Here is a 27,803-nt window from a genome sequence, read left to right on the forward strand (position 1 = left end):
GATTGGGCCCCAGATGTTGTGTCGGATGGGTCTTGCTTTAAAACTTAAACTTAAGCCCAAAGAAAGAGCAAACTAAAACTTCAAAGAACCCCAGAAGAGTACGTAATTTCATGTGCTATAAAGGCTTATGGGGGCTGCTTCACCCAGGTGCCAACATTATCTTTGGTTTATTGGAATAATCAAGTCCAGCTGCCATTATTGGTATGGGTGGGGCAGGTCGTGACAGGTGGCTCTGGAAGTCCCTCAGGTAAGGAGGGATATCTGGAGTTTAACTAGTTTCTTTCCACCTGCTCTATGCTCCTCTTCCCAACCCTGAGTACCACATGCTCATTCTTTTCTGAGATGTTTCCCCATCTCAGTGGTAGATGTCTGCATAGGAAGTGAGTTCTCTTCAGCTCTATCCCATGAAGCAGTGGCTAAATACATCAGGCTTATAAAGTGCTTTTAATTAAAAAAAATTTTTTTTAACTCTTTTTTCCTTTAGCACTAAGGTAGGTTGCTGATGTTTAAAGATGCAAGAAAACTAATTTTCAGAGCCCAGGCTAGAATCCATTTCTCTAGATGATGATGCTTCCTATATAAGTATCTTTTTGTAAAACATTTTGAGCCCTTTTGATACATACACATATACATAGACACGTACAACCAGACACTATCTGTAATAGCTTTGAAATGCTTTTACATTAGTTGTAGGTTCTGATTCCCTGTGGTATGGTAAGGAAAGTATTTTTCTTTTGCTACGTTTGAATTGCAGTAGTAAGTAAACAAACCTCAAGAGTTTTCCTTGAGTGTTTGTTTTGTTTTGTTTTATTTGTTTTAGTGAAAACTACGTAGTATTCAAATATGCACTGGTTAGTTCTTAAAGCCCTCAGTGTGGGGTCCTAGTGTTTGGGCTTTTTATAGAAATCACTTTTCTGTGTAATAGAAGCACCCAAGTGTCTGTGCTGTCATAGGAGAGAAATGGCCAGAGTGTCAGAGCAGCTCTGGGCGGATCCCTGAGCCCTTCCCTGTCCTCCCTGGCCAGGCCCTCCTACTCGGTGCCCAGCGGGTGGCTCCAGTGAGGGAGCAGGCCTGTGCTATCAGGCACTTCCTCTTCTCTGTTGCTTCTAGATTGGGGGTGGCGGGTGTGATCTTTTCCAATTGTCTAGATTTGACGTATTTAAAGTAAATTTTAACCTTGAGTCATAATGTTGAGTTTCTCACAGCCTAGTAGGAAGATTATCAATGACTGCCCTAGGACATACACTTTTTCTGGTTTTAGTCTTTGGTGGTATATTTTGTGAAAACTTAGTCTTAATGTTTCGAATCGCCTCTTTCTCTCCTTAAAAATCCAGCCATGGCTGAATTTGTGAGAGTTGCTATGGTAACTTTGGAGAAATTGAGAATGCATACTAATGCAAAGACCAATATGCTTGAATAGTAGATTGCATTTAAATGTAGAGGAAGAATTAGCTTTGGTATAAAGATATTCGGCTGAATCTCCATGGAAAAAGTTGACAAGGACAAAAAAATACAAAAGATTTATAGCTTGATTAGCTTATCATGGGAATTTTTAGCCATATTTTAAATAAAATAAATCTCATTTGGTTACGTTTTGTCCTATACAGGAATAGTATCAGTTTAGATTCTGCTCAGATCTACAAACATGGATTTAAAGTTCTGCTCAATTTCTCTCCTTCCCCCAATGTGATTTTACCTATAGAATATTAGCTTACAATGTGAGTTGTATTTCAGGCTTCTCTTAACATACCGCTTTATGTTTGAAATAAACTCATATTGTCCCCCTGAAGCATAAATTTCATCAGTTTCAGGCCCTGTGGCACAATTATCATCATGTTAGATGCTTCTCTTTCTCTTTGACCAAGTATTGCTGCACACTGATCAATTGATTAGGTGGAAGTTTCCTAAATGAATATTTTTCCAGTTATCTGGAATTTTGATGTATTATTGGCCTTGGCAGCACAGAGGAGTATTACAATTCAATGATTTTTTTTTTTAAAGGAATTCCTTAAGTAGAATGAATGTTATCACAATCTCAAGTGACAAACACCCATTTAAAAGAAGCTGACGATGTATTTTGAATACCACATAAAAGATGACTGAATATAAACTTCCTCCAAAGTAACTTACTATTTTGCCACTGTTGTCACCATTATGAGCTGTTATAAGTAATAAGTTCTTTTCTGTTTATTGTTTTTTCTTCTTATGCCTGTCCTAAGCACATTTTCTCACCTATCAGGTTCATAGTGATCATTTAACTTGGCTTCTACCTGGAATATAGAATGTTTAATTTTTTATTTAGCCACCAGCTTTTATCTTAACTGAGTGGATACTCCATGCCAAATACCATTCTAGTCACCACGAATACAGCCGTGCTGTTTTTACTCACTGTGACTGGTATGTGTATATGTTTGTGCTTGGTGGTATTTAGTATTGTCGGCTTGAAGGTGGGGCAGTTAATATTACTCTAAGACAAAAGTTTAGCTTTTTAATATTATTTATTAATTAAGGTTGGTTTTATTTACATACTAGTATGTAGAGCTGAATTTGAGGATGTTGGAAACCAGCCGTTGAAGGGTTAGAATGGTTAGACTCCCTTATGTGGCAGTTCTCTCTTCTCACTTCTGGGAACATGACCCAGCCTCCCCTCGGCTCTGCATGTGGGTGCACTTTCTGTGCTGTGGGATCAGACAGTGGAAGGCAGGGACTTTTTTCTTCTGTGGTGTTAGAAATAATCTCATATTCTTAAACCGTACTCTTTATATGACTGTGGATTAGTTTCAGGGAAATTAGGTGAAAATCCTGATTTCTTCCTTTTTGTGATTTTTGTTGATGTGTAAGCCAGGAGATGAAGCAACTGAAAATGGACCAGGCAGTGAGGATGTTTTTATAATAATGAATGCTATGCAGATATACATAGTACTAACCTGTGATGGCTAGAAGTTTAACAGCTATTTTGCCTGGAAAATGGAGTTTTTAATCTGAGTGGCATCATGCTCATCTAAAAAATTGTACTGCTGTTACTGAAGAGGGCCAATGGATATTAGGTAGGCGATTAGCAGCTCTGCTTCAACCTCACCATCACCACCGCCAGCCTGGTCAGATGCTGGGGGTTCTGCTGTGAACGACACATAGAGCCCACCCTTGTAGATCCCACGACAAAGAATTGCACAGATCAGGGTACTAAATTAGCATGTAAGAGGGAGACCTACACTAGACTAAAGGCTAACAAGAATAGCAAGCTTTCACTGAAAAGTATGTGTTTTTGAAATCTGACTGTTAGTTGGTGGTTTAAAAATTAATGGTTGGTAAGAGTAGGTACGTGCTAAGATGTGCCATTTATATAACTGAGGAAGATACAACTCAGCGAGATATTTGTTAACCAACCAACTTTGCATAGTTAGTATCCCTCACAGCTGGCTTCCTCATCATGGAAAAACAGAGCAAGCTTAAGTCACTTGTGTGTAATAACTGCTGTCTGTAAAGAACGTTATGGTCCCTTTATTCCTCAGAGAACCCTGTGAAGTAATACAAGTGATTCTTCAGTTAGTTTATGTTCTTACAAGAAAACAGAGATCATCTCCCCAGCATCAGTTTATATGCCCGATTTTGTTCTATTAAAATATTACCAATCCAACCTTCTCAAATTTCAGTCTAATGTCAGTTAAAATAGTAAGTTATCCTCTGGATGTATAAACATAAATATTGTCTTTGCTATCCGTCAGTCTTCAACATTTGCTTGGTGGCTGGTCTGTGAAGTAAGCATAAAATTTGCATTCATGGAAATGTTGGGAAGATAAAGTGAGAATTTTTGGAAAATGTGTGTTAGCCATGAGAATACAGTTTATAACCAGTCTTAATTTGTACTATGTATCTTTTGGGAAAATTTTACTTTTAACTATTTAACACACACACACACACACACACACACACACACACACACACACTCACACTGAACAATTCTAAATAATGGCTCCTGAAGAAATCAGGTCCCTAATCCCTGAAGCCTTATTCAGGAAAAAAAAAATCTTTGCAGATGTGATTAAATTAAGGATCTTGAGATGAGAGATTTTCTTGGATTATCTGAGTGGGCCCCCAGTACGGTCACAAGTATCTTGTAAGGGAGACAGAGGGAAAGGCAGCCATGCACAGAGGAAGGGACTTGACTGATGTAACAAGAATCTTAGTTAATCATAGTTCTCTACTTTTCAGGAATTTAGTTTCTTGACTTTCAGCTCTCAGAAAGTTCAGGGTTGTTTGTTGTGTGCGAGGGTATCTATTACACCACTCTCTTCTGGTGAGGACTCTACATTGTGTGGCTCCCTTAAGGAACCAAAAACCCACAGCTGAACTGAAGCAGTGATTTAGAAAACACATCCAAACACTCAAACACATGGATGGTGTCCAATGTTTTCAAAATTCAAAATGATGGAACCATATTGGGAAATCCTAAGACTAGAGAGGGAGGAAGCTGTATCATGCCCAAGCTGGAAAGGAGTTCAGGGCTCTGTGACTTGCAAGGAGGCAGGAGCCTGGTCTCACATCTAGGGGTCACTCTTCTCTAACAGCGTGATATTGACTAACAACCAAACCTTTTATCATTGGTTTCTTAATGGAAGGGGAGGAGGGGTAACACCCATATCATAGGGCTGCTGGGAAGACTGGATGTAACGATGGATGCAAAAACTGTTGTAGCAGTTTGCTCATGGTTTCTTAGGGAATTGGTGTTTAATGCTTGTCAGTTCCTAATCTCCATTTAAATTCTTATAAATGTGAGGTGAAAGTAAGGAGAAATTCTTGTTAGTGAGTCATTGCTCTTCAATACTAAGCTATCCATGACACTTGTTTCTTGTTTCTTAATCACATCTAAGGCCAAACTTTTATCTTTTATAGATTAAGTGTTCTCTTTTTAAGAATTATCGATTGATAACCTCAGAGGGAAAAAACAATCTATAATGAATATTTATCTTTTAAGATTGGTATAAGGTAGTAGGGTAGGATCTAACTCAATAATTGCCCTATAAAGGATTCTCTGGTTCTGGATGACAAATAAAATTATTCTGGTTTGCAAACATCCCAATTTAGGGAAAGGGAAGAGAAACCGAAATTCAATAATTCATCTTCCTGCAATCTATCGTGTTTGTGAAAAAAATATTTTTGGAAACAGTTTGAGGTTTTGCTTCAGTAAGGGAAGTGCGAAGGTACATGGTACACGTTGCCTCAGAGGAAAGGTTGTAGGTTTGCCCTTTCCAGCAATGCAGACTAATCCATCAGCCTACATTAGTAAGAATAGCCACATCTTGGCTTTACAATGAGAGGCAAAAGTCTCTGCTTCCAGATTCTCTTGGTGTGCGGGTTTGGAAGGGACGGATGAGAGCTAATGAATATCACATACCTTGAAAGGCAAGCCCCAAGCTTGGTTTTTATATCCATTTGTTGCATCTAGTCCCACAGTAGTCCTAGGATGTAGGCGTTATTCCCCACTTCAGTTAGAAAACAAAAATTGAGGTTTGGTAATCATTCAAGGTCATATGACTGGAAAAGAACGATCCGTAGATATGAGGTCAGACTTCCATCTCTTAGCCTTCTACTGTGTCCTAAACTCCTTTCCAGCTTGGGCCTGACACAGCTTCGATCCTTACTCCCTCTATGACTCTTAGTGGCAGACTTGCAAGAAACCTACATTTTAACAGTTTGATCTATAGATAAACTCCTAGAGACTATATGCCTGGTGGGAGCAGAAGGACCTCTGTATTCCAAATGCCACACACAGTCCTTGTAGAGAGTGGCACTTGCTTCTGTGTTTCCTATTTTATACTATATAATTTTGTCTTCCAAATCTCGCTTCTTCCTTTTCTGCCGTTTCTCAGGTAAGAAGTGACTTTTTATAGGAAGATATCCTTTGCCAATTAAGATGTTCTTTCACTTTTCTCTCTGACCTCTTCCACAGACACTTTTTGAAAATAATACTCTATCTTGCTAAAATTCAGTCGAGCCCATTAGAGGTTGAATTAAGCTATTGTTTTCATGAGGATTATTTCTGACTCTTATCTCTCATTTCCCTCCCTTACCTGCATTCCCGTTCTCACACATACACACCACACATACCACACTCACACCACTCATCTTCAAGATGAGTCACTTGAAAATGAGACTGTTAATCCGGCTACAAAGAAATTTCTTAGCTCTTCATATACCCTGTAAAGAGAGCTCTGTCGTCAGCCAACCCTGGTATTTCAAATGTACAACTCAAACCTGAGTGTACTGATTGGGAATAATAGTTCACTCTAAGCAGTATTTTTCATTGAAATGTTAATTGCCTTATGCCCATTCTCATTATTGTAGACTTCCAAGAAAGAAATCAGGTTTTATGTTACAGGCCTTGAAAAGAAAAAAATTTTCTCCTCACATCTCTTTTTTAAATCTATAACAAGGTTGAAGGTGTTTTATTTAGGCAGCTCTGGTCCACTATAGAGGTTTGCATATCTAACAATATAAAATATTCACAGGAATTTTACCATTATGATTGTTAGTAATTTGAGGGAGGAAAGATGACTTTGTACCTGGATTTAATTCCTGAAATTAATAAGCCACCATCACTCCAGAATGCCAATTTTCTTTTCAGTGGTTCCTTTACCTACTTGTGAACTACATTAAGGCGTTTATCAAATAGTGGTTTAAATCTAAAAATAAAATAAATGCCTCAGGACTTAATGTCCTGTGTTTGGAGTGCTTTTAGAGAGCATTAGGATTTGTAAGCAGTGAGGTGGGCATGGAGGGAAGAAAAGATTCAATAATAATGGCATAAGACTTCAAAGTACCACTCGAGTGGCCAAAAATGTGGCCTAAAGCATAATAGAGGCCCTAAGAAAAAAGCTATTTTGTTGTTGTAATAGCCAGCCGGTGCTGTATATATTATAGGTCCTTTTAAAACTTCCCTACTGAATACTACTTTATTCCTATTCTGACTTTCAAACACAACCATTTTAAAATCCTATCGAATCTGTGAGGCAGAATATATTTAAGATGCACAGATTCCATTAAAAGGCCCTGGTACCAAAGAGCTGAACAGCCTTGAGCATTTTTCTTTAAATATGTGAACTTAAAAGTATATTCCTTAGTATCCCTGAAAGAAAAATCCAGTAAAATGAATATAACATTTAGAATATATAGCATTTGAGATTTTTATCCCTTATTATTAAGACTTTGGGTTTCTCAGTTGGAAACTTTCAATGGCATTATCACATATTTATGTAGTAGTGAGTGTGGTATTAGTATGTGCTTTAAAACGGCCTCATTTTCTCTACTTCCACTGTTTGCTTGCTGTCATGCATGTTGTCCTTGCCGTGTTCTATGTTAGGTATGTGTGGGTATGAGGAAACCTTGCGTGTTATTATTGCTGCTTCCCCAGTGGTCAGCACTGATTACATGCGTGTTTTAATATGTTTGCTAAACGTTGAAAAGTCTTGTTAGGTGGAATATAATGGGAGACTGGGAAGGTACACTTTTTTCTCATACGTTCTTTATTTAAAAAAAATTGAAACAATACAAGTCAATAAGCATTTCCATGAGTTGCGCTCAATAGAGTTGGTAACAGGGTTATAGTTTTATAGGGAATGTCATCTGTTTGAGAAAACATGCAAGATTCTATTTTACAATGTTTCTCACCTTAGTATATTTGCTGCCAAAGCGAGTACTGTTTCTCATCTTTCCATAACTTAGTTCTTTGTATCCTGACACGTACTTGAGCCTTTGGCGGTCATCAGCAAATATCTGGCTCCCATAGGTTGTCCCATCCCCCTTTTCTACTCTCCCACATACCTCCTACCTTAAGGCAGTGTGAGCTTCTTGTGGTTTTCTGCCCACTCTGGATGCCTCTGAACATGCAGTCCCTTCTGCTTCTAATGTCCCTCTTCTCCCTTCTTGCATGACTAACTCCGACACATCCCTTAGGACATTTGAGTTGGGCCTTTGCCTTCAGAAGTTCACTCTGTTTATTTTTCACTTCCTCCTCCTACAGCTCCACACACATAGTATTTCTTATTTGCTTCCTCTTAGACTCCTATAACACTTGATATACCTTTCTTAACCCTTTCTGCATTGGGCATTCACTGTTGACTTGCTCACCTGCCATCCTTCCCCAATTCCATGGTTCCCTCCAACATCCATATAACAAAGACCGTAGTAAGACACAGACCTGTTCATTACCTTGAAATAACCTCACAAGAGCAGGTCATCAAATACCACCAACTGTGTGACTCCTTTAAAGCTATGAAAGGGAATTCAGAGTTTGAGATGCATCTGGCTGCAACAGTTCTTAGACTGGGGAACAAAGATTTGCTTTCCAGGAAAGTTGCTGTGCTGGTAAGCAGCGGAGCTGTAAAATGAGTCAAGGCAGCACGAACCTGTGGACTGTGCTCAGGTTCGCTCTCACCTGAGTGTGAGTTGTGGAAATGGCTCATGCCTCCTGTCCCGAGGTCAGGGTGGGAGTAATCACCTTGGGGGCAGAGGCCAGAGAGATAGAGTAGTTCCCCTCATCTGCTTGGGGGACCGTATATGTACTGGTTTTTTTTTCTGTACATACATATCTATGATAAAGTTTATAAATTAGGCACAGTAAGAGATTAATAGTAACTAATAATAAAATAGAACAATTATAACAATGTACTGTAATAAAAGTTATGTGAATGTGGTCTCTCTCAAAATATCTTGTACTGTACTCATCTTTTCATGTAAAGAAAGCTCTTTACAGCTTCTCTTTGGCATATCTGAATTGCCAGCATCACTACTCTTGTGCTTTGAGGCCACTAGTAAGTGAAATAAGTGTTCCTTGAACACAAGCACTGCAATACTGCATCAGTCTATCTACTAACCAAGAGGGATACTAAGTGACTAATGGGTAGAGAGTGTGTATAGTGGAGACGCTGAACAACGGGATGATTCACTTCCTGGGGCAGGATGGAGCGGGATGGTTTGAGATCTCATCATGATGCTCAGAACAGCATGCAATTTAAAACTGAAGAATTTTTTTATTTCTAGAATTTTCCACTTAATATTTTTGGACCATGGTTGACCGTGGATAACTAAAACCGTGGAAAGCAAACTCATAGATAAGCATGGGGGTAACTGTATTGCCTTGGCACGAATAGAATTTCTATAAGCTGTGGGAGAGGAGAGGGAGGAGCACAAGGAAAAGATCTGCATCGAGAAGGGGCAAAGTATTTGGGCAAAAGGTTGGAGCGTAGATTTCCTGTTCTGGATTTATTAGTGGGAGGGAACGTGGCAAGATATTGGAGAAGCTGGTTATAGAGAGCTTTCACTGCTGGGCTAAGATGTTTGGTGCTATCCTGAGATGCAGAGGAGTGTTTGAAGATTTCAGAGCTGCTAAGTGATGGAAGCACAGAGTTTTAATGATGAGAGAAGAAGGAGACTGGGCAGGAAGGAAAGCTCTTGAATAGTCTAGGTAGGAAGCATCCCAACTCAAGAAAGTATGAGTCCACAATTCACTCAGTCAACAAAACTGAGTCCTGAGTTTCAGGCAATAGGGATTCAAAGGTAAGTAAAATAGGATCCCTTCACAAGAAAAGGCTGTGAAATCAAAACCACCTCAGTAGTCATGTCGACAGTGAAAATTGCAACCTAAAGGCAAATGCATGGATGGTGACAGGGTATTAGTTAATTGATATGAGCTGAGGCAAGGTTGCAGAATGCTAAAATTACAAATTGCAGATTTAGCCTCTGTTCACAATGAAATGAATAATCTCGCTGTAAACTACTGTAGTAGCTTCTGCCAGGAGTCTTCCTGATGTTATTGGCTTCGGTCCCTTTTAACTGGTCTCCCTGCTTCTTCCCTCAGCAACCAGAGTGATCCTTTTCAATCACAAGTCCGATTATGTTACATCTGGTCCCCAAACCCCACAGTAGCTTCTGTCTCACCCAGGGTAAAAGCCAGTCTTCACAGTGGTTCACAAAGCACCATCACCTCTCTGGACTCATCTCCTCCTGCTCTGGGTACCCTTGGCCCTTGCTGTTCCTCAGATAGGCCTAGAATGCTTTCCTTTGCCCCTGTGTATCTCCAGATCTGACCTCTCACTTCCTTGAAGTCTGCTCAGATGTCACTTTAAAATCGCAACCTGTCCCCAAACCTCAAGCATGGCCCTGACCCATGGCAACCATCCCCATTCTTTTGACCCTACTCTACCATTTTTTGGTACACAACACTAATTACATTAAAAAACAATACATCATTTATTATTATTATTTATTAATTTATTAATTTATTTTTATTTTTTCTTGTATGACCCCTCCTCACTACCCCACCTCCCCTCATAATAGGCTCTTTAAAGGCAGGAGTCTTCATCTGCTTTGTTAACTGATGCATCAGAAATATTTAGAACGGTGCCTGGTACAAAGTAGAAGCTCAGTAAATATTTGTTGGATGAATTATGATAATAAACCTGGTTCACTTTTTCCCTCTATAAAATGAGTTTTGGTCATGGGAAAGAATACTTGATCTTGTCACATCTAAATCCTCTGTGTTTTACCTAATTTTTGTTTGTTTTCTTCAAATAAACTATTTTCTGAGATTTTTACAGCAAAGTTTTATCATTTTTGTACAGTAAGTAGAGGAGAAAACTTGAGTCTTTTCAAATAAAAGGATCCATTCACACTATATCATAGAGGACTTGTGATCTGTAAGGCTGAATGGACTTTACTATAAAAATCTGGTGATGCCAGAAATAAGGTCCTCTGCTTCTCTGGCTTACGTTCCCTGGATGTGTTTCAGTTATTCCTGACAACAGTGATGAGTTCTCCACCATAACTGTCTTGGGGAATATTTCAGTTACTCCCACAATTGTATATGCCCTTTACCATTCCATTACCTCGTAATTCTTTTTTTCCCCCTCTTTAATTCTCCCTCCCCCCACCCTCCACCCCTGACCCATGGATGTTGCCGTTTCCCCTTTTTCCCCTTAAGAACTGGATCTCTGAAGGCGGGTGTCCCCTCCCACACGCTTGTGGCATGCACCTGGGGCCTGGTGCACCTGGGGCCTAGCGCACCTGGAGTATGGTCATGGCTCCATTTGGGGCGCAAACCCAGGACCTTGTGCATGCAAAGCAGACATGCTAACCACTACACTATGGAGCCACCCCACCTCTTAATTCTTAAACACTACACACATCCCTCGTCTCCCCCACCCCTCACACACAAAAAAAAACAACTAAATAACAAACATGATAGAATACAAGGTGGAGAAAGAATAATTGCAAAAAAGTACAAGAGTTTGAGGGTTTGTTTTTTTTGTTTGTTTGTTTCTTGTTCATCTAACCTGTTTTTTTCTTCCCATGCACAATTACATTGACATAGTCAAACACACAAAAAAAGCTGTTGAAGAAAATTTAGGAAGTCGTAATAGATAACTTGGAGATTTACAAACTTACAGGTAACTTTAAGTTAGGTAGCCTGCCAGCTTATAAAATAACTTCTCATGTAGACATATATTTTTCTCTCTTAGTGAGAAAATTCCTTTTTTCTAAGAGCTATTTTTATACCTTTTTATTGCATAACTAATTTCTCAATGAGGATGATATCTCCCCAAGGTGAACCAAAGTTGGTTCTTGGGAGGCAAAAACATTTTATTCTTTTTATGTAGAAAGCACAGATACATATACAGTACATAAATAAATATATACTATATCTATGATACAAAAATCTCATGGGAAGGCAATTAGTAAAAAAAAAGTCTCAAAAACTCTTAGGGGTGGGGACAATAATGAAAGTATGATTGTGTAACCCTAGTCAAACTATACACAGAGGCACCAGCCTAGAACACGAATAGTCTGTTCTGGACTTTCATGCTTTTGCACTGGGGAAAAAGTTATTTTCATAGTTTAGTAGTGAGCTGCGTCCAAAGGCATGCATCTGTTAGGCAGAACACAGGTTTATCGTGATCCAGTTTATCTATCAGGCTCTTTTTGGTTGAAGGGACAGAATTGCTCAGATTACTTTAGATCCCGGAGAGCCAAGTGAAGGCCTAGCAGGCAGGAGTAGGACGTGGGAGTGTGAAGGGTGTTTGCAATGTCTAGCATAAGTTATCTCCCCCAAAAGCAGCAGGTTCTTTATTCTTTACATCCCAGCCAATGATGAGCTCCCTTTGAGCTCTTGGGATTTTTTTCTGCTTTAATTCCTTCTTCTAACTCAACAGTCCTCTCCCCATTTCTGTTACAAAGTCCTGGGAGAGAATCTAGACCACTAAGTCCTGCCATTCTCATTTGAGCGGAGCTGAATGCGGTGGCCATGTTACAGACCTCTGGCCACTGAAGGTGGGCCGTCCTGGGTCAGCTGCTGTGTCAGCCTCATTAGGGTGGGATTTGGATGTAGCTGCCTGTGCCTGAGGAATTTTCTGAGGCTACTTCTCTGAGGTTTGTGGTCAGAATTCCCTGTGAACACAGCTTTCTGAGGGGTGAGATGGGGCATCCTGAGGCTTCACCTGCATGCTGTGAGGCTTAAAATATGGGCGTGAGTGTTTGACATAGGAGGTCATCACTGAAGATTTTTCATTGAAGTTCCCTTTGACATCTACTTGGACAAAGAATTTGAAGTTTTATTTAAACTTCTTAAATTAAAGCTTGTCTAATGCCTTAATATCAGGAAAGGAAAAGTTAGTGTAGACTTTCTGAGTAACTCAGAGATGGCTCATACAGCTCAAATGTTCTCTCTCCTGAAATTGTGAGAAGCTTGGATAGAAATTCTATTATCTTCACCTCTGTTTCTTCAACATTTACTACAGTATCTGACACATGGAAATATTTCAGCAAATTTTGTGACCTAATGCTGGGCTTGCACATGGCACAGATGACTACTTTTGAAAATTTGAACATCGTCAAAGGACAATTGACATATCTCTAATGAGGCTATGGAACGTCCTTACATACTTTAGTTCTGCACATTAATGCTTATTAGGTTGCCTTTAAAATTTTTTTATTAAAATTTCTGAGCATCAATTATGAAAAAAAGATTAGAGGGGAATGTAACATGTAAGACAGACATGAATTTTGTTAACATATAAGAGCCTCTTTCAAATAAGTAAATAAGGAACTATTCAATTAGAGCTTTTTTTTTGGCCTACTTTATTAGATAATTCACTTTCAAAAACAAGCATATGAAAAATGTTCAAAAGCATTAATTGAAGGAAGGAAAATTATAAAAACATCTCATTTTTACCTACCAAATTGACAAGGATTAAAACATGATCCCTATTGCTAGGGTTAAGAGAACAGGCATTCATACCTCTCATGTGGGAGTATAAGTAATATGCATTCTTTTGGGAGGATGATTTGACAACAGATATTTTTATGACACAGCAAATTCCTCCACAAGGGTGTTTGTTGCCACATTATTTACAAAAGTGAGAAATTATAAGCAACATGAATGTCTAGGGATAAATGACTGGTTAGTTAAATGATATCAATACAAATGATGGATTTGGGGCCATTTGTGAAGTCTAATGATATTGTGTAACTGAAACAGAATCATACAAAATAATATCTAAAGTATGTGTTGTACTCATAAAAATTTATAAATTTTCTTGATATTTATTGCCGGAACAAACATTATAGGTCTTTCTGATACTTTTCAAACTTTCTTGAATTTTTATAATAAACCAATAATCACTTCTGTAATCAGGAAAAATTATTTAATAAAACAAAGCACAGTATATGGAAATGAAAGCAAGTCTTAGCTAAGTGTGTTACATGCTGTCGAGTTTGCTCTGACTCCTGTCAACCCTATGAATGAATGATGTCTGCATGTCCTGTCCTCAGCTGCCCTGTTTAGCTCCTGTAGACTGATGCTGCTTTTATGTAGTTAATTCATCTCATATTTAACCTTCTTCTTTTCCCGTTGCCATCTATTTTTCCCAGTATTATTGTCTTTCCCAAGGACCCTTGCCTTCTCATGATGTGCCCAACGTAGGTCAGCTTCATTTTGTCTTTTTGCCTCCAGTGATGTTTCAGGCTTAATTGGCTGTTGGACCCACTTGTTTGTCTTTCTGAGGGCCAGTGTATCTGTAGAGCTTTCCTCCAACATTATATTTCAAATGAGTCATTTTTTTTTTCCTATCAGCGCTCTTTACTGTCCAGCTTTCACAGCTGTACATAGTAATTGGAAATGGATGGTGTGGATGACCTTAGCCTTGGTCTCTAATGACATGTCTTTGATGTTTACTTAATAGGATACATATCACTATAATGCCTTAATGATTATTTTCTTTCAAAGTTCCTTCCCCAGTGATAAAACAAGGAAATGTAGTTTGATAAAATGCCCTTAATGTTAACTGTACTGTTTTACAGGTTATTAAAAGAGAGACAGATAGAAGCAGCATGGAATAGTAGAAGGAGCAAGAACTTCTTAGTAGATGGTCCTGGGTTGACCACGGCTGTAGCTCTGGGACCTAGGACGTGGGACCTGCGGTTTTCCCATCTGTGAAATGGGAATATTAACAGTCCTTGTCTTCAGAGGACTGTCGTAGGGAAAAATGAGACAGTGTGTGTGAAGCGCTTAGCAAAGAGTGTGACCCAGTGAACAGGTGGCTCTTACGAGGAAAAACCTCTTAGGAGGGTATATCATGTCCTTCCAGAGAACCAAAATTGAAAATCATTAAGGAAGGATTACTCACTTTACAGAGAATAACTATTGTGATGGTGTATTTGTTTTCTATTACCTAAACTTAGCAACTTAAAACAACACATGTTTATCATCTGACAATTTCTGTGGGTCACAAGTCTAGCCACAGCTTAACCGTGTCCCCTACTTAGGATCTCTGGAGGCTGCCCTTAAGGTGGTGACAGGCTGGATTCTCAGCCAAAAGTTCAACTGGAGAAGCAGCTACTTCTCTCCTGCTCATGTGGTTGTTGGCAGCATTCAGTTTCCTGGGGACTGGTGGCAGTTTGCTTCTTCAAAGCCAGCAAGTGAGTAGAAAGAGAAAGACAAGCACAAATTCAGTAGCAAAACAGAGTCTTCTATATAACACAGTGCAATTGTGAGGACGACAGTCTGTCGCCTTGGCCATATTTTATTGGTTAGAAGCAAGTCACAGGTCCTGCTTGCATTCAAGGCGATTATGCAAAGGTATGATCACCATGGGGCGTTGTGGGGATCATGTCAAAGGGGTCAGTTAGTTACAAGTGGTATTTACAGTCACATGCGTTCCAAACACCGTAGAAACAAATGCACGATTTTAGAAAGTGATTTGGTTGGGAAAAATGTTGGCTTATATCTTAATAACATTGATTGGAAAGCAGAATGAAACCCCACTGGGCTTGTTTAATATGAATTGTAAAGGCCACTAGTGCAGCCTTCTGCAGTTTGGAGCTTGAGGATACAACTTCGTTCCTTAAAAAACCTGGTTATCTGAGATCTTCCAACCTAGGATGCTTTGGGGAGGGGGGGCAGACTCAAGACTTAACTATTTTGTAATTGAAATATCACTTCAAAGATGATTTTTAGAAATCTTTTCTAAAATATAGGACTACTTTCATTATTTGTGCAGTCTTTATAACAAGTATTGACTTCAGTGAAAATAAAAATTGCTTTGTTTCACCCAGATTCATTGTTAAGTTTGAAACTTTCATTTGTTCTCTAGCTTTAAAAAAAAAAGAGCCATTTGCTTTGTTTGTTTTTTTGCATTCTCAAATGGGAAGTTTTGGCACTTGGTGTTCTCTGGCTGGGCTCCCCCTCCTTACACTAGCTGAGTTATTAGGATTAGTCAACACTCTGCTGTATAGGAAAATGTTCGAGAATCATGCTAAGAATTTTATGGGTATTATAAAAGACCAAATGAGATTGCTGTTTGAGATGAGTGTACTGAAATGCCAAACGCTATATTGTTTTAGAGATACATTTGTAATCCAGAAGACAAGATGGGGTGATCATTCACACCCTTAACCCAAAGGTTAAGAGGCCCTTATGAATATCGGAACTTTTTTCCTGCTGTGAACGGATATGCTTGAATACCATGTTATGGTGCTTCCTGTCACTGTAGGTAGGGGTCCTTGTGTTTCAGTAATGGACTATTTTATAATTTCTGCTTACTCAGCATCTCCTAAGTGTCTGGCTGATAGACCAAACTCAGCAAGTCAGTGTTAAGCCATGGGCCATCTCAGAGTATGGAACTTCAGTACAAGGGAAAACCAAACCTCCCAATTTTCTGACCAAAGACCCTGTGTAGTCTTCACCGTACACATTCAGACTGAACATAGTGTGCATATTAGAATTCAAAACAAAGAGATGTGTCAGCATTCTCTTGGGCCAATTGTTTGCCAGAACACAGAGTTATATAAACAGATATCTGCACATTTCCATTTTTCTTAATGCCACACCTTTGCATGGTGCTTAATTTTTTGAAGTACATTCATATCTCTTCTTGATAGAAAGAATCCATTCAAAGTGTGGAGATGAGGCAGATGGATTATATCCATTTGACAGATGAGGAAACTAAAGTTCAACCATTTGACTTGCCAAGGATCGTGTTGCACTTTTTGTAGCAGAGACAGAAATAGAGCCAAGCCTCCTTGTTCCAACCCTCAGACACCTTTTATTAACAAAACGTCCTCTTCTTTTCTCCATTCAAAAATAAAACGCCTTTAAGAGGAGAGATTCCTTTGCTCTCCTATGTGAGATCTGAGAACTGTTGTAAAAAATAAAATTTCTGAGCTCTTAAATTTTAATACCATAGCATGTTATCTGTGAGGTTTTTCGAAGCATGGCATCATCGTGCACATACACACATGCCCACCAGCGTTTGAGGAAAGGCTGCAATTTCAAGATAAGACAGTATCAAGGTCTACAAACAAGGTCGTCTGCTTCCTAACCTAACTTGCCTCTTGGATAAGTTGCTTAAACTTTCTAAGTTACCTGTTAAATGAGAGTAAGAAGAGGTGCTCACAGAATTGTTACTGAGAAGATAAGCTCACAGTAAAAACTCAAATGTTAATTCCTTTTTTTTTTTCTTTTTTTAAACTACAAGCACTTGTTTTCACCTGCGTCTGTACCATGCCCTCACTTCCTGAGTGTGGATATCTAATAAAAGGTGAAGGCAGGTGCTGGTTAGAGTGGCTGCCTTTGCTCCCTGGCAGAGGTAGTAACCTGAGAAAGAGGCGCCTCCTTCCCATAGCCGGACTGTGTGTCTTTGTCACTGTAGCATTGTCATAACATACATTTTTTTCTTATTATAAAAAACTTAGAAAATATAGAAATGCATAAAAATATATTTTGTTTACAACCTTGCCTTATAGAAATAATAAAACATTTTGGCATCTTTGCCCCCTCTCTTTCTAACTTTAGATATTTTTACATATTGGATATTTAGATATTTTCACATTTTTGGAGCAAAGACACCAAAATGCGAAATATATCATGCCTACAGAAGTACATTGAACATACATGCACGGCTTAAGGAATACTAAATATAGGGGTACCCATCACCTGACTGAAGAGCTAGAATGTTGCCAGTGTATATGAGCCCCTGAATGCCTGACTCTTCATTTATTTCATTGACCACTCTATTTATGTAGTTTCATACTGTGTTCTTTTTCTTACTTTATCATAAACATTTCCCTGTTAATGTCATCATTTTAGGTTGCTTTCTTATCTTTGGAGCTTAATCACAGATCGTGGACTCGCCTTATTCTAATGGTAATTGCTGCTGGTAACCTAATATATGCCGGGCATTTTGCCTTAAATATTTTTAATTTAATTTTACAATACCCGATGAGCTGCAGTAGTTCCCCATTTTACTGAGGCGGAAACTGAATTTCAGAAAGTTTTAGAAAGTAAATTGCCAAGGTGATATAATAAGCAGATATTGGAGCCCAGGATCTGTCTGTTTCCAAATTCCCTGTCATTTCTATCCCCAACAGGCTACTTTATGGGCTATGTATTGGAAACACAATGCACATTTAAGGAATTGGCCATTAATTGCAGTATTTCTGCCGAATTCTAAGCAATAGCATACATGACTAGACCTTAGTTTTTAGAAGGTGCTAGAGCCAGAAAAATGTGAAATGTGGAAAAAATAAGAATAATTTCTTGATAATCAGAAGAGTGTTGCATGTAAAAGGTCTGCTTTTATTTGGAGGGTCTATCTTGTCCGGTTGTCTGTCTCCCTGCCACCCTGCCCCCACCCCCACCCCATCCCGCAGTGGAGTAAAGCCTGAGCTTTTATGTTTCAGGCAGCCCTCCTGCTGCGTTCTCTACAGTTGTGCATCTGTAATTATGGCACAACCTGGGAGGGAGCCACTCTCCTTTGCTTTGCCCATGGAGAAATTACCCTGTCGAGTCTGGAAGAATGAAATGGTTGCTATCGTTGCTGAGGCAGTGACAATATTGAGCTCAAAGTTGACTCTGAAAGTCGCGCTGCTTCTGTGTGGAAAGAGTGGGGACTCAATTTGGCACAGATACAGTTGTTCTTTCTATTCTGCAGGTACAGTCACTGTTCTATTCCGTGAACTCTAAGATGCATATAGAAATAGAATGTCAATAACAGGCTATGTGTTCAGATAAAAAGCATCTTTCCTGTAAACAACTTGTAGTTCTCGCGAGGTGTGATGTAGCTCTTATTAAATTTAGTGAGGCAGTGTGGTTCAACTCATCAGCATGTTCGTTTAGGTAAGCACCAGCTTCAGCTTTGCTATAGTGTCTTTTTGAGGTATGGAAATTCACTGCTTGGGACAGTGAATAATAAAACACCATTAGGATTTTTTCAATGGCCATTAAATGATAGCCACCACCACTTGCTGAGGACAATAAAAGGAGTGAAGGAAGGTGATCGTCAGTTGTGTATATGTTTGAATTCTTACACTGTAGGCATCCAACCAAATAACGCCATAATCAGTCTTAGTTCAGTTAATCATGCTTGAATTAAAATAGGTTTTTNGCTGTACTCAACTATTCTGCCTGTCCCTGTCACCAGGATAAAAGCTGTCAAACAGAAGTCAGTGGCAGCAGGCTGATGAAAGGCAAGGGCAGGGAGGAATGCACTCATAGGTCTGCTGCCTGATCATTATCCTGATATTGTTTTGGTGAGGCACGCTCCTCTGTCAGCACACGATGCTCTAAAAGCCAAGGCCACTGCCAAAGTCAGCATTAGCTCTGATCATTCAGGGATTCAGAGCTTTAGCAGGGCATTTGGAAAGAATCCAGCAACCAGATCAAGTCTTGTGGGATGCAAGGTTCTAAACAGACATCTCTAAATGGCACCAACCAACAGGAGAATGCCTGTCTCCTATGAAAGAATACGTCTTTTCTTTCTTACTTTTGAAAGAAAAGTAACCAGGGATGTTTCCTTTCTTACTAAGACTCCACAACAACATAGGAAGGCATGGCATCAAAAGTCAATCTGTAACCACAGTAAAACTAATTATAAACTTTAAATAAATAAGAAAAACAAAAATTTAACAATGGAATTTTTAAAAAGCTAACCTAAACTTTACATTAGGTTTATTATATTTAGGAGTAACCTCTCATAAGAAGATGTTCAAAAATTCTCCAACTTTTAAAAATAAAACAAATTATTCATACTTCAGACATAAAGTCAGGACACATTAAACTATTTTTGTTGCATTATTCCCATGAAGTTTTGAAAAACCTATTCTAATTCAAGCATGATTAACTGAACTAAGACTGATTATAGCGTTATTTGGTTGGATGCCTACAGTGTAAGAATTCAAACATATACACAACTGACGATCACCTTCCTTCACTCCTTTTATTGTCCTCAGCAAGTGGTGGTGGCTATCATTTAATTCTATTTCTATATGCATCTTAGAGTTCACGGAATATGTTCTATTCCGTGAACTCTAAGATGCATATAGAAATAGAATGTCAATAACAGGCTATTTGTTCAGATAAAAAGCATCTTTCCTGTAAACAACTTGTAGTTCTCGCGAGGTGTGATGCAGCTCTTATTAAATTTAGTGAGGCAGTGTGGTTCAACTCGTCAGCATGTTCGTTTAGGTAAGCACCAGCTTCAGTTTTGCTATAGTGTCTTTTTGAGGTATGGAAATTCACTGCTTGGGACAGTGAATAATAAAACACCATTAGGATTTTTTCAATGGCCATTAAATGATAGCCACCACCACTTGCTGAGGACAATAAAAGGAGTGAAGGAAGGTGATCGTCAGTTGTGTATATGTTTGAATTCTTACACTGTAGGCATCCAACCAAATAACGCCATAATCAGTCTTAGTTCAGTTAATCATGCTTGAATTAAAATAGGTTTTTCAAAACTTCATGGGAATAATGCAACAAAAATAGTTTAATGTGTCCTGACTTTATGTCTGAAGTATGAATAATTTGTTTTATTTTTAAAAGTTGGAGAATTTTTGAACATCTTCTTATGAGAGGTTACTCCTAAATATAATAAACCTAATGTAAAGTTTAGGTTAGCTTTTTAAAAATTCCATTGTTAAATTTTTGTTTTTCTTATTTATTTAAAGTTTATAATTAGTTTTACTGTGGTTACAGATTGACTTTTGATGCCATGCCTTCCTATGTTGTTGTGGAGTCTTAGTAAGAAAGGAAACATCCCTGGTTACTTTTCTTTCAAAAGTAAGAAAGAAAAGACGTATTCTTTCATAGGGGACAGGCATTCTCCTGTTGGTTGGTGCCATTTAGAGATGTCTGTTTAGAACCTTGCATCCCACAAGACTTGATCTGGTTGCTGGATTCTTTCCAAATGCCCTGCTAAAGCTCTGAATCCCTGAATGATCAGAGCTAATGCTGACTTTGGCAGTGGCCTTGGCTTTTAGAGCATCGTGTGCTGACAGAGGAGTGTGCCTCACCAAAACAATATCAGGATAATGATCAGGCAGCAGACCTATGAGTGCATTCCTCCCTGCCCTTGCCTTTCATCAGCCTGCTGCCACTGACTTCTGTTTGACAGCTTTTATCCTGGTGACAGGGACAGGCAGAATAGTTGAGTACAGCTCAGCTGAGTGCCTTCAAAGTGAGTGAGGGCAAGAGAGCTAGTCACCATGTCTCCACTGCTCAGGTTATCAGCTGATAAGGTCCTTTTCACCTGTGTGATCTTGTTATTACAACTATTCTGCCACTCTCCCCCAGGTGTGCTATTCTGTGTAATCAACATTTAAATATGTAAGTTTGTCTAGACTCAGTACCAGGCTCGCTTCTCTCTTCAATCTGTACTTTCTTTTTGTGCTATAGATAAATGTAGGTGAAACTTCCTGATGACTCCCAAATGCATATCTCCAACCCAAGCCACTTCTCCGAGCCCCAGCTCTGTGTATCATTGCAAATTCAACATTCTTTACTACTTCTGTGTACTATTTCAAACTTTAAATGTTCAGATATAAATTCATTCCTTTGTAACCCTCCCCCGCCAACTATAACCATTTCCCCAAAAACAAAATCACAGGTTTGGTCTCCTCCTAGTCCTCTTCATATGAAAAGCACCACCATCTCTCCCTCACCCTCTGTATTCAAGAGTGCCCACATTCTATCAGTTCTGACTTTTAAATCTCTATCCTTAATCAGGCCTAGCATGATCTGGTCCTGCCTCATTCACTCATCTCCAGCCACTGCCACCAACCTCCAATCCCACCCAGCCACACTGGTCACCTCTCTGTCTCTTGGCTGAACCCTTCCCATGTTAGAGCCCTCATCCAAGACCCCAGTTGCTAAAGTGCCCTCTTTCCTGGTTACCTCCCACTGTCCTTCTGATTTCATGTTAGGGTTGTGTCCTTAGAGGAGCCTTCCCATGATGCTCAAATGAGGTCTGTCTCTGTGGTAGAAGCTCTTAGGGGCTGTATAGCTCCCTCAGAAGAGATTTAGTCCCGTAAAAGTAGTCTTTGCTTATAGCATATGCTCTGTGCCAGCACAAGGTAAGCCTTTGAAAAATATTTGTCGAGTAAATGAATGACACCAGGCACTGTGCCAAGCAATTTACATATATCATCTCATTCAATCCTCCATACTAGCGGTCCCCAACCTTTTTGGCACTAGGGACTGGTGCTCCTATGAGAATAATGCTGATGATCAGAGGTGGAGCTGAGGCAGTGATGCTAGCACTGGGGAGCGGCTGCAAATACAGATGAAGTTTTTCTTGCTGACCTGCCACTCACTTCCTGTCATGCAGCCCCTGGTCTGTGTGTGGGGGAGGGTTGGGGAGCCCGCTCCAAACAGTACTCAAATTGCTTGCTTACTGCATTTGCCAAGGCCACTCTGGAAGCAAGGTACAGTGGAGTCACCTAACTTTTTCAAGCCTAGTACACAGAAAGTGCTCAATTAATGTTTAAGTAAAGAATAAAGGTCTGCATATTTGTATAGTCAAGACTCCTTATGACTAATGATGGTTCCTGGTAAGTGTGGGAGTTGCTGAGCAGAGGGGCAGTTGTGGGGAAATGTTTATAAGAGATAGGAATAAAGTTGGGTCCCAGCACAGCATCTTTCTGTTCCCATTACTGGCTTTCTCGAGGAAGAAATGGTTGCTGCTGTTAGAATTTATTAATAAATTAGTGACAATAAAAGGAGAAAGGAGCTTTTTCTTATAAGGGACATTGAGGGAGGCTTTGAAGAGACTTGCATTTTATGAGTGCTAATTTCCATAGGATAGTTTCTTTTTAAAAAAAAAAAAATAAATCTTCTTAATAAGCTTTGGGAAACCATAGAATTGGATCAGCAGATTCTGCTAACAAACCTCTAAGTGACATTCCAAGTCCACCTTCTACTGCTTCCTGAGAAGGTCTGCCCTCCAGAGCTACACAGGTTTATTCCTGATCTCTGGGCTTGTAGCTTTTATTCAGAGTGCTTTCAGCTCCTTTCCTCGCCACCATTTTAGTTCTTATCTTTTTAGATACCATTTATTCACTCAAGAATTATTTATTAAGCACCCATATGTTCCAAGAAAGTTTTCCAAATAAGTATTGGCAACGGCAATGAAGAAGTGTCTTCCTTAAATGAATGCATAGAGATAATTGGCATATGTTCCTTTTATAGAAATCGCTAGGCAAGAACATATTACATTTTAGATCGTCTCTAGTGGGGCTTTGGAGATGGATTCTTCCACTCATTCTCGTTGTCTGTTAGTGTTAAAAAATCAAACTATTTGAAAACAGAAATTGTATTGGAACTTGACTATTAGCCAAAAGATAGAATTTGCTATTAGAGAATAGGGTCCTGAATCTTCTCCCAAAATAGTTGCTGGATATCTAAACACAGAGAGTGTAAGGCAGATTCAGTGTGGAACTCATACTTTGAGTAAGGTTTCTGTATCGTCAAAGGGAAAATTTAAAGACCCCTAAGCAACCCTGAGCTTCATGGGTTCTCAATCTCTCTCATGCTGAGCTGACGCATGCTAACCTTTCTGCGTTAGTAGCTAGCTAACTTTCCATTCCATGAAATAAAAACCCTTTAATTGCTTTCTTTACTGGTGACCTTTAAGAGATAACATGTGCTTCTTGGTGTCAGTCTCTCAAGAAACTAAACTCTAAGGTGTGATATCATCTATTGAATTAAGCAAGGAAAAAGCTAATTAGAACTACAGTGAGACTGGAGTGGTTCTTGAGTATTATCCAGCCTTAACTGAGGATGCGATATTTAGATTTTAATTTTATTTCTATTTTTATTTATTTATTTATTTTACGCCTAAAGCACCTGTTCTTCCTAGGTGGTCTCCCATCCAAGTACTAACCAGGCCCGACCCTGCTTAGCTTCTGAGTTCAGACAGGATCGGGCTTGTTCAGGGTGGCATGGCTGTAAGACACAGTATTTAGATTTTTAGACTTATCAAGAATCTCTGACAATTTTCATTAAAAAATATTTTTCCTAACAATGGCAGTATTTTGCTTCTAACAACTGTTTACTATGTATATAAGTTTTATAAAATGTTACATTTAAACTCTCATAGCTTTGGCTAGATTAATGCTTTTTGTTGGTGGAAAACTTAGAGATTGTGAAACAATTAATAGCTGCTATTTATTGAGTGCTTCCTCTGTGCCAGGCGCTGTGTTAAATATTTTAAGCAGGATATCTTGATTAGTCCTTACAGCACTACTTTGAGAAACATGGTATTTTTCCCAAAATACACTTTTAAAACCCCTGAATTTTCAAAGATTAGCTTGCTCAGAGTCAGGGCAGAAGGGAAAGCCCTGCACTTGAACCAAGTCTGTCTGCCATCAATGCATTACTCTTTATAGGGACAATGGTCTGAAACTGGTAAAATCTTGCATATTAAAATACTTCAGTTGGTTTGTGAGTATGTTTAAAATTGCTAGAATTCCTTCTAAACACATTTGTGATACTGAAGTTTACTAACATCTCGTCTTTCAAATAAGCCACAGAAGTATCGATCTGACACTGGTGAGTTAGTGGAAGCTGTTAGGCCAGCTGGCGCCTAAAAAAGCTAAGCCTGAAAAGGCTGCGAATTTCAACGATATGACATTCTGGAAAAGGAAAAACTATGGAGACAGCAAAGAGATCAGTGGTTGCCAGGGACTTAGGAGGGGGTGGGCAGAGGAATGAATAGGTGGAATGCAGGATGTTTAGGACAGTGAAACTATTCGGTGTGATACTCGTAATAGTGGATATATGTCATACATATGTCAAAACCCATAGAATGCACACCAAGAGTGAGCCCTAATGTAAACCGTGGACTTCAGTTAATGATAATGTCTCGTTATTGGCTCGTCAGTTGTAACAAAACACCATCCTAATGCAAGATGTTAATAATAGGGGAAACTGGGAGAGGAGGATATGGGATTTCCTCCGTTTTTAAAATTATGGACCCCAGGTCCTAAAAAGTCAATCACATTTAAAATTCCACTGTCCTTCACCACACACCTGATCTTTTGCTATCTCTGCAGATGACCTTTTCCATATCTACTTTTCTTTTTCCAGCTGCCAGTGTGCTAGCTGCTTGCATTTGCTCTGCCCACTCCCAGCCTGTCCTGCATGCTGCCATTCGATTAATCTTCCAGAAATGTAGCCCCGATCATATAGTTTTCCTGGCCAAAACCCTTTGTTTGTGTCCCTCTCCCACCTCAATTTCTCTATCAACTGCATCCGGAGCCTGTACTCCATGAAGCTTTGTTAGAAGCAATTGTTTCTTGAAATCAGAAGCGATTTCTATTAGCACATACATGATTTATAACTTTTTTGACATTCGTTCTAATGATCTTGTATTAAACGTTACGTTCTACTGTACTTGCCTCGCCCTCCCTTCCCAATCAGCCTGTGTTATTTGATGGTAAAGACTGTGTTTTCCCTCCACCATTGTTTCTGAGTCACGCTGTAGTGCTTTGAATACAGAAGTAGGCCCTAGAAGAGTGCATTCAGCTGAACTCAGTGTATCTGTGTTCCCGGTCTCTTTGTCCAGATCTCAGCTAGTTAGGTGAAATGAAAGAGAAACCTATCGCCCATGTGACAGGCATTGTGATATTCAGTACAATAGCTCAGATGTTTCTGACATTAGAGTCTTGTAATTTATTGGTATTTGATCTCTGGCACATTTATTTGGGGTTTGTAGCCACTGCTTTGGCTGACCTACTGTGTCTTGAGTTAAGAATTTAGATCAGCATTAACAATTTTTAACCAGTCAAATATCAATCCACATGCCTTTCCATGCAATTTTTAACCAGACATTTTGAGCCAGTCAAATATCAATCCACATGCCTTTCCAAAAGAAATCCTGTTGCATAATAAATGGATGCCTTTGCTATCTTTCCTGTTAAAAGATTGAAAATGATATGTAAATGATGCTGTTACTTAGATAAGTGTTTATACATTCTTTGAGAATTGAGGAATCTTGTGACTATTTTGTCAAGTAATTCTTCTGAATAAAACTTTTTAAAAAAATCTTTTGTGGCTTAATTCCAGTAAAACATGTTCGACTGAATGAAAATGAATTGCATATATCTCCTAGGTCTTTTTCTTTTTCCTAAAAGGTGGGGTGAGAGAAATACTTAGTAGCTCAATTATTGCCTCTAACATTTAAGAGTTCATCTTGAAGAAAAATAGTTAATTTGAAAGATTATAGCTTGAGGACAGAGGTAAAAAAGTATGCAACTAACGAACCAAATTCGTTATTTGCTTTCAAAATTATTTAAACAAAAAAAAATTATTTAAGCAAAGCACATTTCACCAACTTGAATTTCAATTTGAAAGATGTCCAGATGTTAAGTGGCAGGACTCCAAATACTGAAAGTGCTGTGCTTTTAGAAAAATAGTCATTTTTTGTTTTGTTTTTTTTTTGTTTCTTTAAAAAATAAAGGTCAGCAGAGAGATCAGCAGGAAAGTCAGAACAGAAGTGGATTGAGAGATATAAATGTTTTCACTGAAGAACAAGGGGGTAATCTTTAAAAAAGGAGATAGTTTAATAATAGTATGTAGGAAATGGGCTTAAAATTTTTACTTGACTATAAACTCAATATAAATCAATGCAATTTGGTTGCCAAAAATGTTACTAAAATATTAAGTTGTTTTAATATGTTTTATTGTTTTTGAAAAAAGATAAGCATCCTACTAGAGTTTCAGGTATTAGATATTTTTTAAGCTTTTGTATTTGTTTGGCTTACAAAAATATAAAGCTATAACAAAAGTTAAGTCCACTCATGATATTTCTCATCAAATTTGATGTCTATGTTGGACTATATTTGAATTAAAATTTTTCTGAATTCTCCAGAATAATAGAAATATTATTAATTGGTCAGAAGAGCACAAAATGTAATGAGAATTGTAGAAAATATGGAGGGGGGCATTATGTGATCACTTTAGTCATCTGGTTGCTTTCCGAAGAAGAATCGCTATCTTACCTTGAAATTTTGTTTCCAGTGCCAATTTAGAAATTGGCAAAGATACTTCTATTTGTAAATGCTGTTTTTAAAGAAATACATATAGAAGGTGAGATAGTGGTCCTCTTCTCTATGACTGGGATTCTTGAGCAACTGAAGATAGAACGGCTGGTAAGACAGTGAAGAAAATGGCAGCTTGAGACCAAATAATGGTGGTCAGTAATAATTTCAATGGTCTATTTAATCTACCAAGGAAGATAAAATAAGTTTTTCCCCCTGAGGCAGGTTACTGCTTAAACGATAAGGGAAATAATATTAGGGATCTCATATGCCTTTAGTCCAGAATATTTTTCGACTTTGTATATCTTTGGATGCATACACAAATATGCATCATCTATCTGTGTGACGTGATTTCAGGGAGGCGAGTACACACTCACATCTGCCTTTTGAACTTGCTCACTGCTACCCCGAGTTTTGTTCTCCCTAATGGGAGCCAACTCTTGATTTCATAATTAGAAGATAGAACATGCAAATGCAAATCACAGTAATGTTTTTACTCCATTTTATATTCTAATCTGTTATATTTTGGGAACGATTTAAAATGTTAGGTATATAAGGAAGACAACTTAAAGCAGAGATTTTTCGTTTCTTTTTACTTCATTGAAGGAGTTGGATATTGGGGAAAAGGTTGGGTAACAATAATTAGAAATTAGATCTATCACTTACTCCATTGTGTGATCACTGAATTATTTCCTCAAATGGAAAATTAGCTGTTGTAAGGGTTAAATGAAAACCTATCTAAAGCATCAAGTTTATAGTAGAAACTCATTAGAATGGTAGTGTTGCCTAAGTGGAAGAAAGGATATCAATAGAGAGAATTAGAGACCGCAACTTTGGTATACATTCGTACATGGCGGTTCTGCCTGCTGATGCTAAATAGTAATTGGATAGAGGTTATTTGCCCAAAGTCACCTTGAATTTATCAGCTACCTACCAAA

General features: G+C 38.6%; 1 protein-coding gene and 1 pseudogene across 1 annotated transcript in view; one reads left to right on the forward strand and one right to left on the reverse strand.

Annotated features, from left to right (window-relative positions):
* IQGAP2 (IQ motif containing GTPase activating protein 2) overlaps positions 1 to 27,803 on the forward strand; it is a 251,621-nt gene that overhangs the window by 59,858 nt on the left and 163,960 nt on the right. The window lies entirely within an intron of this gene.
* LOC120598997 (uncharacterized) lies at positions 23,660 to 23,778 on the reverse strand (annotated as a pseudogene).

The sequence above is a fragment of the Pteropus medius genome, unplaced genomic scaffold, assembly GCF_902729225.1.
Source record: "Pteropus medius unplaced genomic scaffold, Ma_sr-lr_union100, whole genome shotgun sequence".
Classification (NCBI taxonomy): domain Eukaryota; kingdom Metazoa; phylum Chordata; class Mammalia; order Chiroptera; family Pteropodidae; genus Pteropus; species Pteropus medius.